Below are 14,648 nucleotides of genomic sequence, written 5' to 3'. Positions count from 1 at the left end.
GAACACACACGGGGAATTTTAACGTGTGAGCGTCAAGAAATACAAACATCGGCAGCGTCGACGCGATAAATGCAAAGAATAAATGTCAGGGTATCAGCTGGCATCAAACTCAAGCGTTCTACGTGGCAATGAAGCATTTTACCACAGAGCTACGCCAGGTCTCGGAAGTACTTTTCAAATAGACGCTAATCTTCGTGAAAGGTCATTAGTGGTTGCAGTGCTGCCTAACCAAATTTATAAAAATTACATATGTACTACTTTTATACAGCGGTCACGTCGGGTTAACGTCAATCGTGGTTAGTTGCCATGCTGTGAAGTCGATTTATGTAGCAGTGTGCCGGGCCAGCGTCTCCGCGAGCATCAGCGCTTCATATCAGCCTCTGGTGTTGCTAATACACATGTTTTAGTTGACATCGTTGTGCTAGTGCAAACAGCTGGTTATATAAACATCTGCAACTCTTCTACGTATGTTTGTGCGTGAAACATTTGTACATATATTTAGCGTCATTTCATGACGTGTCGCTCAATAAAAAAATTGCAACATGGTCACCTTTCCCCCGCATACTTCGCATAACGTCGATTCCAGGTACGGGGGATCTGCTAAATTGTTTTCCAGCCAAAATAAGCATGAGTGGCTTTCACTAAGCCCAGAAAAGCGGCGCCGTGTGTCTCGTCAAAACCAATCCTCGTCAAAACCAAAGTCTCGTCAAAACCAATCCAAATGAGACTGATGGCACTGTTTGTCTATCTTTGTGTTTATATTTGTTATGTGAGTGCGCAATGATTACTTTGAACATTGTCTAAGCCAGACAATATATGTTAAAAAAAAACGCCACAGTACCTCGGTGGTACAGCATCAGACGCGTTATTCGGAGGTCGCACGTTCTAATCTTGCCGATCGCAAGTTAGCATACTGTTCACTTACCTCTCTTCACCTTTACTTTAAAACTGCCTCTGTTATTCTCCACTATACTTTTTTTGCCATCAGTGTCGGTTATTTCTCATTAATATTACGTCTCACGAAGGGAACTAGTCTTTAATGTACACTTCTTTCCTAAATGTCTTCATGACTCCCTCATTGCCAGAGCTTGTGCCAGTAGAAATGACCTTCCCTATGACATCACTTACAGAACAGGTATTATTTTGTTTTTTCAGCAATCGCTTTCTATAAATTATGCACGTTCATCACTGTTTCTATTGTTATTTCTTGTTGTTAAATTTGTGTTGTGTATTCTTGCTGTTTTTATTTTTTTAATTCTGCTATGACTTTACGCTAGTCACTTTGTACTTCTACCGTTTTTTTTTCTCTTTGTGCATTACTGTGTTCTTTCTGTATCCTGACACTCTTCTGTAATGCCTTCGGGCCCTGAGGGTGTGATAAATATTTTATTATTAAACACAAAAAATGTTATCCCCATGCCATATTATGAATATATAAATGAATGCTTTTCTAAAATGAGGCATGTTCATCAGCGATTTCTGTAAGACTTTTGGTATCGTAACTGAACAATCTACGCACACATTCAAAGTCAATGAGATCGATTCTGAAAGCTCCACTTGTACGTTAAAAGACATTTGTCAGCCATTACGAAGTGTCATCTCTATAAATGTTCTAACCGGTAAAATACTGAGCATACGTTATCCTATAGTCCAAGTAGTGTAAAGTTAAAAAATGAAAATATTTTCGAGATCAGTGGAATATATACGCGCCGCAATGGCCAGAGCGACCGCATTAGATATATGTACACAGCTGCATGATATGACACGTGAAGCGATCCACGAGTATTTATTAATTTGAAGAAATTTTTGCAGCCGCTATTAGAAGTAAAAAATCAAATCTTTCTGTGGAGTTCTCACAAACGGCAGACTCTTCTGGCCAGGTCAGTCCGAGAGCTGCAGTTTTCATGATTCGCTGCACCTAATTATTCGTTGCAGCTGCGGCGTGTGCGCTAGGGTGTCGATGCTCGATCGGCGATCTTTTTAATTCACGCCGACCGTCGGTGCGCACTCTTGCCCCGCTTACGCCCCCTTTTACGTCGCAGCCTCCTCGTGCCTGCAGCTGCGGAGCGCGTGGCACCATCCTGTAGCGCTGCGTTGGTGGCGTCATCGCCTTTCTTCACTTCATTATCCTGCAGCACGGCCTCCGTGACTTGGCCTAGTTTGACAGGCACATCACCTGTGCCGTGCTTGTTGCCGAGCGTGCCATTGTTAACTTCGGCACGAGCGCTCGCGTTCGGGTCGGGGATCGAAGGAAAACCAACCAGACCTCCTGCCATGGCCCAGCTTCGGTCGAGGCGAAGCGCGGGCTCCGTCAGTCGGCGCATGGCGGTCTCCCCGTCGGCCATTTCGCGTTGACCTCGGCGGGCTCTGACGACCGTTACCAGGACGCCCGTGGCGCAGCCGAGGGTGCCGCACATGAGCACTAGCGACAGCAGGATGAGCAGGCTGATGCGCCGGCGTTTACGTCTGCGCTCGTCGTAGCCGGGTGTGGCGAAGTAGTACCTAGTGGGCTCCAAGATGCCTCCTGGGCTCGGCGCGATTCGCCACACAGGGAGTGGAAGCGGCGCTGACGGAGGGCCCACGGGAGGGCCCACGGGAGGGTCCACGGGAGGGTCCACTGGAGGGCCCACTAGAGGGCCCACTGGAGGGCCCACTGGAGGGCCCACTGGAGGGCCCATTGGAGGGCCCATTGGAGGGCCCATAGGAGGGCCCACTGGAGGGCCCACTGGAGGGCCCACAGGAGGGCCCATAGGAGGGCCCACTGGAGGACCCACTGGAGGGCCCATTGGAGGACCCATCCGAGGGCCCATCGACACGACAGGTGCCATTCCTGGGGGGGCTTGAAATGCCATTCAGAACTGGAGTCAGATTTTATGATGATGATCCTCCCTGGAATTTCGGCACCTACCCCCTCAGGGAGATTGGCTGAGAGTCGGATCAATTATACAGACTGTATCTATATTATTCTTTTTTAAGAGCCAAAACATGTTCAAGCATAAATTTTATTGTAACGTTAATTGTGAAGTATTTCAATTTTAGCTTGCCTCTCGCGTCGCTTCTCTTCTTCTTCTCCTCGACAGATGTATCGTACTTGGTACAGAGGATTGGCTAAAGAATGCTGCGGTAGATTTCTTTCATTAGGTCCTACAAACTTATGAATACGCACTGTCAATCTTTAGCCGTGAAGATGAATCTTCCTAGATATTTGGGGGCGAAGCTGCCTATGGTCGATTCTTGTCCCACTGTCGCCATAACCACCTGACAGCAATGACACTAATGACAACGAAGATGACAATCATAATGATCACGAGCCACAAGTCAAGGTCAACATAGACAACGACATGGTTTTGCAGTATATGACGTCTCAATATGTTCGACCAAGGTTTCACACACCTCTAGAGTTTTTTTTACAGTCTCTTCTCGACCCACTGTCTGCGAAAATTAGAGAGGTTCTGCCAATTTGCAGCTCGACAAGTTCTCTTCAAATATACTTTGATGACATTTTCTCTGATAGTGCTACACACCGGCCGAGTAATGTGTTAAGAGCTACTTTACAGGACTACCTGCTAGAAATGCAAGCACAAGTGATCATTGCGACGGGCGTTTCACAGCGAGATGAAAAGAGTGGCATCGGTATATTGTGCCCTGTTCTATACTGGTTATTTTCCCTCGGAATCCCAGATTTCACACCTATCTTTATTGCAGAATTTTTAGCCATAGTTTCGGCCCTTCAAACACTGCCAACATCAATGAATTCCGCCGTAATAATAACAGACTACTTGTCGGTCTGCAGTGCACTCACGGCATCCGGTGATTCGAAAGCATTAGGAAATGCAGCTCCCTAGTACCGAATCACTTAACCCAGGTGTGATTAGTATGGGTGCCGGGGCATACAGGCATAACTCTAAATGAAACAGCTGATGCACTAGCGAAAGTGGCGTTAGACGGACCAGCTATCAATATTACCCCTACAACAGCTTTTATAGTAGCTTCTAGATTTCGGAGGCAAATGATGATGCGAGAATTTTCTACACCATCTTTGAAAAATTTTCTGGATTTCAATCATCTAATGACACCCTGGAAGTTTTCCTCATGTCATAACCAATGCCTGGAGGTTTCATTAACTCGATTACGCTGCCGTATTCCTCAATTGAATTTCTATTTGTTTAGAGAAGGATTGACTCCCTTTCCACTTTGTTCTTATTGTGAAAAAGAGGAAAAAAGAGCACTTCTTGATCTCTTGCAGAATGTTTTCAAAATTAAGAAAGGTATCACTAGAAATACCGTTACGAATCCTGTGCTTAGCTTTGACAACGTCAAATTCACTATTCCTAGGTGAACATAGCCTAGGCCACAGCACACAGCATCGTGAAAGTGTGTGCGACCATGCAAGATATCATTGTAAGGTCTAGAGATTTACTTATTAACCTCTATACCGAAAGGTTCTCAGTTAACCCATGTAGGCTATATATATATATATATAAATTTTTTTTTGACATCAAATATGAATTGCTCATTCAGTACGAACTAGTTTATCTGAATTTTTCTCAAAATATTTTACAAAAAAATGAAAATTTCTGGTAATGTTATTTTAGCCAGTATATATTTAAATTTGCTTTTTTTTCTTAAGCTACCCGATTCTTGGCCGATCACCCAGAGTGGGTGAGAGTCACATGTTTTGGATTTACATCTACATGCTCGACGACGCATTTCGTAAGAATAGAAAGACTCAACAACTTCCAGGGAAACTGATGAGTACTGTGAGGGGTTTAACGTCCCAAAACTACCATACGATTATGAGAGACGCTGTAGTGGAGGGCTCCGGAAACTTCGACCAACTGGGGTTCTTCAACGTGTGCCCAAGTCTGAGCACACGGGCCTACAGCATATCCGCCTCCATCAAAAATGCAGCCACTGCAGCCGGGATTCGATCCCGCAACCTGTGGGTCAGCAGCCGAGTACCTTATAGTCGCTAGATAACTGTGGTGGGGCGCGCCAGGGAATCGCGTACAGGTATCTTCTTTGAGAACTTCAGTCTAGTTCTTATCAGTGTTGCGGAGTTGCCACTCAGGAATTGGAATGAATCCGGGATCATTCCACTTTTTTGCTACCCCGGATAGAATGGGTATGGAATCGCATCAAAGCTTGCAGGAATGACATGGGAATAGAATTGAGCTCATTTTCACCGGAATGCAAAGGAAATAGAATTACGTCGATTTCCTGAAGTATAGCGCATTTTTGTCGACTTGCTGTTTTTCAAACTTTGAACATTAGTAAGTCAGACCCTCTAATGAAACAATAAAATAGTAGTTTATAAGGGCTAGGCTGAATAAAACTATGGTACATTATCAACGCACCTAGTATAATTTTGTCTATATATATATATATATATATATATATATATATACATATTGTTGCTCCGCAGTTTTTCGCTATTCTTCCCCTAACCAAGGCTCATTTCATGGTATTCGTATTGAGGAACTATGCGGTGGTGGCATACCCACCTTACACCTTGTGTATTTTTCCCCTTGGTGGCGCCTCAGCCGCCTGCTGTCTCCCCATGGTTCACTTTGTATCTGATTATAGGGCCATCGGTGACTTGGACGCATATGCGAAAAAGTGCTTCTCTAAGTTGTGATGCGTATTGACGCCGGTGCGATGCATGTGTTTACTGCAAGCTTTCCGATACGAACTTGCGTGCAGTCTCAACATATTTTAAATGCGAACCATTTATAGAACTTGGGTGACCTTCTGCGTATCTATCTATCTATCTATCTATCTATCTATTTATCTATCTATCTATCTATCTATCTATCTCTCTATCTATCTATCTGCCTGGCTGCCTGTCTGTCTGTCTATCTATTTATCTATCTATCTATATATCTATCTATATATCTATCTATATATCTATCTATATATCTGTCTGTCTGTCTGTCTGTCTGTCTGTCTGTCTGTCTGTCTGTCTGTCTGTCTGTCTGTCTGTCTAGCCACCTATGACTTTCAGCTCTCCTTACCGTTTCGATAATCATATCGGATACCAAAATTGGTACGGCATAACATGACTGTACGACGAGCATAAGTGACTAGTCATAGCACAAAAATAGAGACACGTATGTTATGAAGATTTTGATTTACATTTCATGGTCTTGCGGCTCTTGCAGTGATTTTGTTCACTATACATATTGCAAAACTGGTATGGTATGACATGACTGCGTGGCGAACCTAAGTAAGAGACCTTAATGTGGAAATCATGACATCCATGTCTTGTAAGTCATGACTACACGCCACGTCATGGTGCGCTTGCGATCAATTCACAAGCTTCACATGTACCAACTTTTGCACTACGGGACGTGTGTGAAAGGTGAAGGTATATGACTGGTGCAAACATGATAATCATGATATGCGTATCATGTAAAGACATGACTACATGCCGCACTCACGATGTGCTCGTGGCCATTTCGCTAGCTCCACATATACCAAATTCGGTATTACGTGACGTGAATAAACTACGAAGATAAATAATACTTTCAGCCCCGCCGCGGTGGTCTAGTGGCTAAGGTACTCGGCTGCTGACCCGCAGGTCGCGGGTTCAAATCCCGACTGCGGCGGCTGCATTTCCGATGGAGGCGGAAATGTTGTAGGCCCGTGTGCTCAGATTTGGGTGCACGTTAAAGAACCCCAGGTAGGTGGTCGAAATACCCGGAACTCTCCACTACGGCGTCTCTCATAATCATATGGTCGTTTTGGGACGTTAAACCCAACAAATCAATCAAATAATACTTTCAAACATGAAAATCATGACTTGGGAGTCATGTACGGCATAATTTATGTACGCCTCATAACGTTGTGCCAATTTTAAAGTGGCATATCAACATCCTTCAATTGTGCTTCACATATCATTGATTCCCGCTGTAAGTGGGATCTGTCTTTTTTTTTTTTTTGCAATACTGCCGCCTCCCCCCTGCCTTCACGTGTGAGTGCTTTTGGATGGATAACTCATTTGCTTGAACATTGTCTGACTGCAATCTGTTGGTTAATATGTAGAGTTTAACATCCCAAAACAACCATACGACTATGAGCGACGCCGAAGTAGTGGACTTCGGAAATTTCGACCACCTGGGGTTCTTTACCGTGCACCCAACTCTGAGCACACGGGCCTATACAGCATTTTCGCCTCCATCGAAAATGCAGCCGCCGCAACAGGGATTTGATCCCGCGACCTGCGGGTCAGCAGCCGAGTACCTAGCCACTAGACAACTCGTCTGGTGGCTGCAATGTGTTTAGGCAGTCTCCAGCAATCGACCTTCTCTTATTCAGCCTCGTAGTTATTGTCTGCTAGGAAATAAAGCTATAATTGAATGCTGAGAAACAAAGCTATAAACTTGAGGAAGTACCAAGCCACTCCCCCAGGGGTCGGTTTGCGTCAGGTGGAGCCTGCACGAGCGTGCATTTTGCAAGCTTATTGATACGTTTCAGCATGCCCAAGGACACCTGAGTGATTCACACGTGATAGAATTAGGACTTGTGCGTCGTTTCATTTCCGTCAAACGTCACCCTAAATGCGAGCCAACTCCTTGAAATACCACTTACCTACCTTGCGATCCAGTTTAATTATATAGTATTTACCTACCCTGTGTCAGATATGTAGCAAGTTGACAACATTGCACATGCCACGACTGTATAAAAGAATGCTGCCACTGATAATTGAACGTCATTGTCTGCCGAGACGCCGACGCACGTGTTAAATTAATCTGATACGTGTTGTCAGAAGTATGCCGGCTTGTCGACGCCCTCATCGAAAGCCATGGCAAAGCTGCCGCCCCTGAAATTGCTACGGTTTCCCCGTCACGGCGGTCTAGTGGCTAAGGTACTCGGCTGCTGAATCGCAGGTGGCGGGATTGAATCCCGGCTGCGGCGGCTACAATTCCGATGGAAGCGGAAATGTTGTAGGCCCGTGTGCTCGGATTTGAGTGCACCGTAAAGAACCCCAGGTGGTCAAAATTCTCGAAACTTTCCACTACAGCGTCTCTCATAATCATATGGTGGTTTTGGGACGTTAAACCCCACATATAAATCAATGATATACCGCCAAGACTGCAAAGACTTTTTTTGCGTATGTTAAAGTATCACTATCAGTTGCAGCACGTTTTTGGGAAGAAGCTTAAATTAACAGACATATTTTCTCGCAATCATGGCAGGTGATTTGTCTGAAGATGCTGAAATTCATGCAATGAGCATCTTGTCTGAACACGTAAGCCCTAAAATAATGGCAGAACTAGCCGAGGCTATCGCGGTAGACCCTGAACTGCAGACTCTGATAAAAAGGCTGGAAGTTCACAGCCAGTCGTATGTGAACCGAAAAGGTGTGCAAATGAGCTATCAGTTGTCAAGGGCGTACTGCTTAGGAGAATAAAAGTTCTGGTCCCCGCTTCAATGCGCAAACAAATGTTAGAGCGCCTGCACCGCAGTAACCTTGGCATTGCCAAGTGCATAACCCAAGCACGATAGCTCATGCACTGGCCTAGAATGAATGACAATATAACTTATGTGATAGAGTGGTGCCCTTTCTGTCAGTTGCATGCGTACTTACAAGCCGATGAACCGTTTCTTATTCGGAATACACTTGATCTGCCATGGAATCTTGTTGAAGCAGACTAGTGTGAATATGCCATAAGGCGTTAAAGCTTTGGGTTTTACTTGTACTCGAACTTTCAGGACCTTGAAAAGCACCAAGAAACTACTACGACAGCAGTAACTAAAACGCTATCGCATCTTTTTGCTTGATACGGCATACTCAAACAGCTCTGACCGGGTGGAGGGTCGAAATTCACCACAAAAGATATTGCGCTACGAGCATGTTATTTCCAGCCCCTTTGATCAAATGGCCTCGCAGACAAAAGAGTCCCGGTCATCAAAAGATTGTTGAAGAAAGCATACGCAGTAAGCGACTTTTGGCTGGGGCTATTAAACTACAGACACTGGTCGCCAGCAGAGCTGTTGATGCGCCGAAACATTCGTACACCATTGCCTGAATTTTACCACTCTACTGAGTCGCTGCCTGTCAAGCATTGACAAAACATGCAAAAAGGCACGCGGCTACCACTACTTCAACAAAGGACAGTGTCAGAGTTATGCTTTATAACATTCGGCGATTGAAAGTGAAGGTGCTTAAGATAGTGTGTCCCCGTTCCTTCTTAGTTCGCCCTGAAAAGAGGGAAGATTGCTGCAAAGAAATCGCCGAGACCTCATGCGAACAGCGGAACCTTTCAACGAGCAGAAGATGACTCTTGTGTGTTTTTCACTTTAAATCCCATCAAAAAGCAGTGGATGGATGGTTGGATTGATATGGCTGTACCCTTTAGATTGGGTGGTGGCTAAGTGCCACCTCGTCGAGGGCGTCATCTGGAAGCAACCAAATACCTGTCCACGTGACGACGGGAAACGACGTGACAGCCATACATGGAACAGGTGAAGTATGCGATACTAGTGGAGGTCCGCCCTCTGAACACAACGGCTAATCGGGCGCAAGAAAGGTAATGACTCCAGCAACGCTACTGGCGCAGCCACAGTCTCCGGCTGAGCAGGCTGTGAGCGGCACTTCTACCAGCCCCATGGTCAACAAGGGAGAGACAACAGCCTTGCCATCTGAACTACGATGAACAATTTCGGCGAACCAATTAACCTGTTAAGCTTTTGTTTTGTTTATTCTAAACAACAATGCTTCTGTGTGAAAAAAAGAATATCGTGTAACATATGTAGCAAGCTGCCAACGTTGCACATATTCCACGACTGTATAAAAGCATGCCACTGATAATAAAACGTCACTGACTGCCGAGACGTTATAGTACGTGTGCAACCAATCTGATACACCCTGTGAGCAGACTCTTTCAATCTTCGTGTCCCCACCATGCGAACAAACACCTAAGGTCCTATTTGTACAAGCTTCACGTGCATAGCTAAGAATCATATCCTTATCAATTTCTCAGGTGAAGTTGTTCGGGCCCCATACCCAATGTTTGACTACTTGCCCTTTGATTCCTGCAATCATCTTCAATGCAATTTATGGCTTCAAATTGTTTGTATGCAGATTTGTGAGCACATGTTTCTTTTGCTGCATTTAGATGCCTATTTAGCTGGGCTCTCAAAGAACACGCGAGATTGTATTGTAGCCCTAGTGAATTCATTGGTTTCTCCGTTTATCTATCACGAAATGCTACCAAAACAGTGTCGTAGTGTCGTAGCCAGGGGGGGGGGGACAGGAGGGGTTCGACCTCCCCCCCATAATTTTTCGTCCAGCCCCCCCCCCCCTTGCCACTTACTCAACTTATTTTTTTTCGTCGCTTCGCGCTGACATGATTTAGAAATTAGGCGCTGCTACTATCACAATGTCATTGCTGTGTGCTCTTACAATGAATAATGTCTACATACGGAAAACATGTCACGGTGTTTCTGAAGACTTATCATTCTGTGAGGTCAATCAATCAATCAATTCTTTATTTGTCGCAAAAAATATACACGCATTGGGGTTAGTATATACAGAAAGAGGTCTTCGGCAGGAATCTAGGCCGCGAGTGTTTTAAGTTGGCTCGGCGACTGGATTAATGCTCACGCGGTGTTCATACTTGTACCCGCCGGAACAGATACCGCCAGTGTCGATCACTGCAATAATTTTAAATAGGGAGAGGTTCGTTTTAATGCAAATAGCCAGACACACTGCAGCTCCAAAGTCTGATAGAGCAAGTTCAAGCATATTACAGTGTGACTCTTCGTACGTGTCCCAAGATATACTCAAGCCAAAGAATAACATTTCTATTCAACCTTCGCACGTTCTGCTAACATCTGAATGCACATGCGCGCGACAAAATATGTGGTTTATACACGTAACACGGTTTGTATGAGAGTGTAAAATGTACTTATACACATTTTATTATGCCCTAACGTCTAAGGCACGTCGAAGTGTTGTACTGTGACGAAGGTGCAACGCAGGCAAACGTGCAGGCTAATCACAGCCTTAGAATGGCCTACTAAGATACTCATCATGTAACTCAAGCTCATGATTAAAAAGTATGCTGGTCATAAACCTAAAGCAGCGTATTGAGAAATGCACCGTGGGCAGCTGTGGTGAGCACAAGTTTTATTGTTCAGCACTGTGGCAAACAGCGCAAGAAGAAGTAACAAAAAGCTGAAAAAACATACGACAAATTATATATGCTGATTCGCTTCAGACTAGAAGGGCACACCAAGAATTTTCTGCAACTAGCGACATGACGCACGACAAGAAATGCACAGAATAGAGAAACATGGCTGGGCGTGTTATCACGTAAAATTACGAGCAATACACATAGTAACCATATTTTTTACAATAAAAAACTTTGTGCAATTAATGTATCACGCTGCAAACAGACACATTGGATAGCGGAGTACTGTTGATTATCTCTTGAAATCGACACAAAAATTATCCTGCGCATTGCATGTCACATTATACGCCCCATATGCCTCCCTACAGCGTCTCTCGTAGTGATAGTGTGGTTTATGTTCATCATCACCATCATCATCATCAACATCATCCTGACTACGTCCACTGCAGGACAAAGACCTCTCCCGTGTTCCGTAGACAACTTGGCCTTGTGCTTGCTGCTGCCACTTTATACCCACAAAGTTCGTAATCTCATCTGCCTACCTAACCTTCTGTCTCCCCCTTACCCGCTTGCTTTCTCTGGGAATCAGGTCAGTTACTTTTGAAGAGCAGCGGCCATTTTGCCAACGCGCCACATGCCCGGCCCATGTCCATTTTCTCTTCTTGATTTCAAGTATGATATCCTTAATCCTGCTTTGTTCCCTGATCCACGCTACTCTCTACTTGTCTCTTAAAAGGGTCCTGCAACACCTATTGAGCATGGTCAGAAAACGCTGCCGATTGGTAGTGGAGGCTCGCGACAACACGTGAGCCAAGTAACAAAGCACAGCACGCGGCCTTGAATTCAAAATAAATTATCAAATTCAGCAAAAAAAATGCTTTCTCTTCTCTCGACAAATGGCGAAATATGCCCAAAATTTACACGTGAATTCCCCATCTATCAGAAATTGGCTGATTTGGACATGACGCACTCGCTCGTTACAGAGATCACCACGAGAGGCCGCAGCTTGTCCATGCGTGCGCGCGCGATCCCACCAAGACTTTCTTCCGGACGGACTTGTATTTCACGGTGGATGCTCAGAGAGCGATGCCAACAATCTTTCATGTGTTGTTGTACCTCTCAGGTGCAACTTTATGCGTCTCAGCGTTGCAAAAACAAAGCATTCTGCTTCAGCTGTGCTCACCGGCAAAGTTGCCGGAGTCTTTAGAGGATGGCGCACGTTTGGCAAGAATACCTCTGGGCAATTGCAAACGCTTGCATCCCAGACATGCTCCATGTTTCTCGTTTCCCTCGCTTCCATTTCACAGTATATACTGCTAACTCCCCTTGAAATGCTGAAGTTGAGATAATTTCGAGTGTACACGTAAGTAAACTTCTCGGCAGTGGGAAGAGTGGGAGGGTCAGGAATGTTCTGAGGCAGAAGCGAAGAAAGCATCTTGAAGGTGTGCCGATGCCTTTTAAAGCGCTCGTTGAAGTGGTCTAATAAATAGTACAGAAAAGGCCAGAAATAATGAAAGCCTAAAGTGCTCTTCCGCGCCAGCCACTGGCCTGTTACTTCGATGAAGCTGCCTGTCTGTGACAAGCGGCATTCTCATTTTCGCCAGTTCTCAAGTGTGCACTGGGAGCAGTATCGCTTTTCAGGAAAAAATCATCAAGCATTATACCGTACGGTGTTTCGGCGTGACTATCGAGTCTCATAGAAAGACTCTGATTGACCCATGACATGAACTACCAAACAATACGTGTATACTGTTACACACATCATGTGCGACGCTGTGGAAGCTAGCGAGGCTTCTTGCAGTCGATGCGTTCACAACAAAAAGTGGTTCAACGTTCTTACCATCAACGATTTAGTTTTTCTTTCGTTGTTACGGCGACAAGTAATTAGAGATATTATGTGCCTTACAAACAAAAACACCATTGAACGTCTCTTATTATGTGGCTGTATAGCTTAGTTTTCACGTGACGTCACATACAGCTTCTTTACTCTGTGTGCGTCACGATTGTGGCCACCTGGCCTTTCAGTGTCAGTGCAGGTTTGGATACCACATGGTCGTTCGGTACCAGCTTTCTTTTGTGCTCACCCCGTTTTTTTCTGTTCGCCAGTCGCGCCAAAGGGTAGCACAAAGAAACACAAGGATGCACCGGCAATTGTCACATCTCACGCAAGTGACCATGAAACGCGCCGTGTTGTGCGTTTTGCTAGCCGAACTTTTGGCATAGCCTCAACAGCGTTGCACCTGGTGTATGAAACGGAGTATAGGCAGTGTATTTGAAGGGGGTGAATTCGCATTGCTAGGAAGCAACGAGCTCAGCAATGTTCAAGCAGTGGTACTGAATGCTAGAAACGAGAACTTTTGTAACGATACATGTCGGCTGGTAAAGTTCTGCCCTAAACACTAGAGCTCGTTTCTCGCCTGATGGAAATATTCGCGCCTATACATTTCCTCCGCTTCCCTTCAGCTGCCGGTAAGATCGCGCTCACCCATTATCTTACTCTGTGCGCGAGATGTCTCACGTTTGTGATGCACGCATACGGAAGGCCGGTACTTTCTGTCGCGTTGTGATGAAATACCGCAAACCTGAAGGAACACGAAGGAGATGACGACAATAGTTAAATTCCAGTGAATTGCATCAGAATGCCCGAAACAGACAACCAACAGAAATGGACAGTGCACAGTAGAGCGTAAGTAAACTCGTGTTGCATGCGCTGCCAGTTCTCGTCGGAGTTGACGCGTTCTGAGAAATAGATTATGGTGCACTATGCTCTCAACAACTCCGGAGTTCATTCCTTTGTCACTGGTGAACTGATCACTGAAGACTTTGTGTGGTTCGAGGCTGCTTCTGTTCACGCTGGTGTAAGTGCTGGAAACATGATGAACATATGCTGCGTGCCTGAATATTCTGTACAGTTCTGAATCTCTTCAGGTAAAGAGAAAAGTCGGATGCACGCTTGCAAACAACAGAAGTCATCTTGACACAACGCTATCGTTTCAGAGAGCCTAGTGAAGAGAGCTAAGAAAAAAGAAACGAGAGCATACTGAGTTTTTCGCGCCTATTTGTGCGCAGCGGTCAACTAGATCAACTATTATGTGACTAGGTATAGTCTGGTCGCACGTGCACTTTTGATGGAGATCAAGTGAACATATCTCATCAATTATTACCTTGCTTTCGTAGATTATACAATTAAACATCTACGATTGGAGTACTCCATTGCTATCAACAGTCACAGTGACACTCAAAGTCTGCCCGAACAATAACTTGTGCAAAATGGTGTTGCCAACATACAGCATATCTTACATAAAATTTACTTACTGCGTACCACAAGCATGCTTGCCTGTGCGCAGTAAAGTGAAAAAAAATGTTGAATAAAAAATATCACTGCCTCAGGGCGGCTTGGCATATATAGAGATTATTATAAAGACCATTCCCATTGGCATGAAGTCACAGACATCGACAGAGAGACATTCGCTCAGCAAAGTAAGCAAAACCAAAATGTAATTATGAATG

This window comes from Rhipicephalus microplus, chromosome 6 (assembly GCF_043290135.1).
Source record: "Rhipicephalus microplus isolate Deutch F79 chromosome 6, USDA_Rmic, whole genome shotgun sequence".
NCBI lineage: Eukaryota > Metazoa > Arthropoda > Arachnida > Ixodida > Ixodidae > Rhipicephalus > Rhipicephalus microplus.
The sequence above is the reverse complement of the archived record's forward strand: the minus strand, read 5'-3'. Positions refer to the sequence as shown.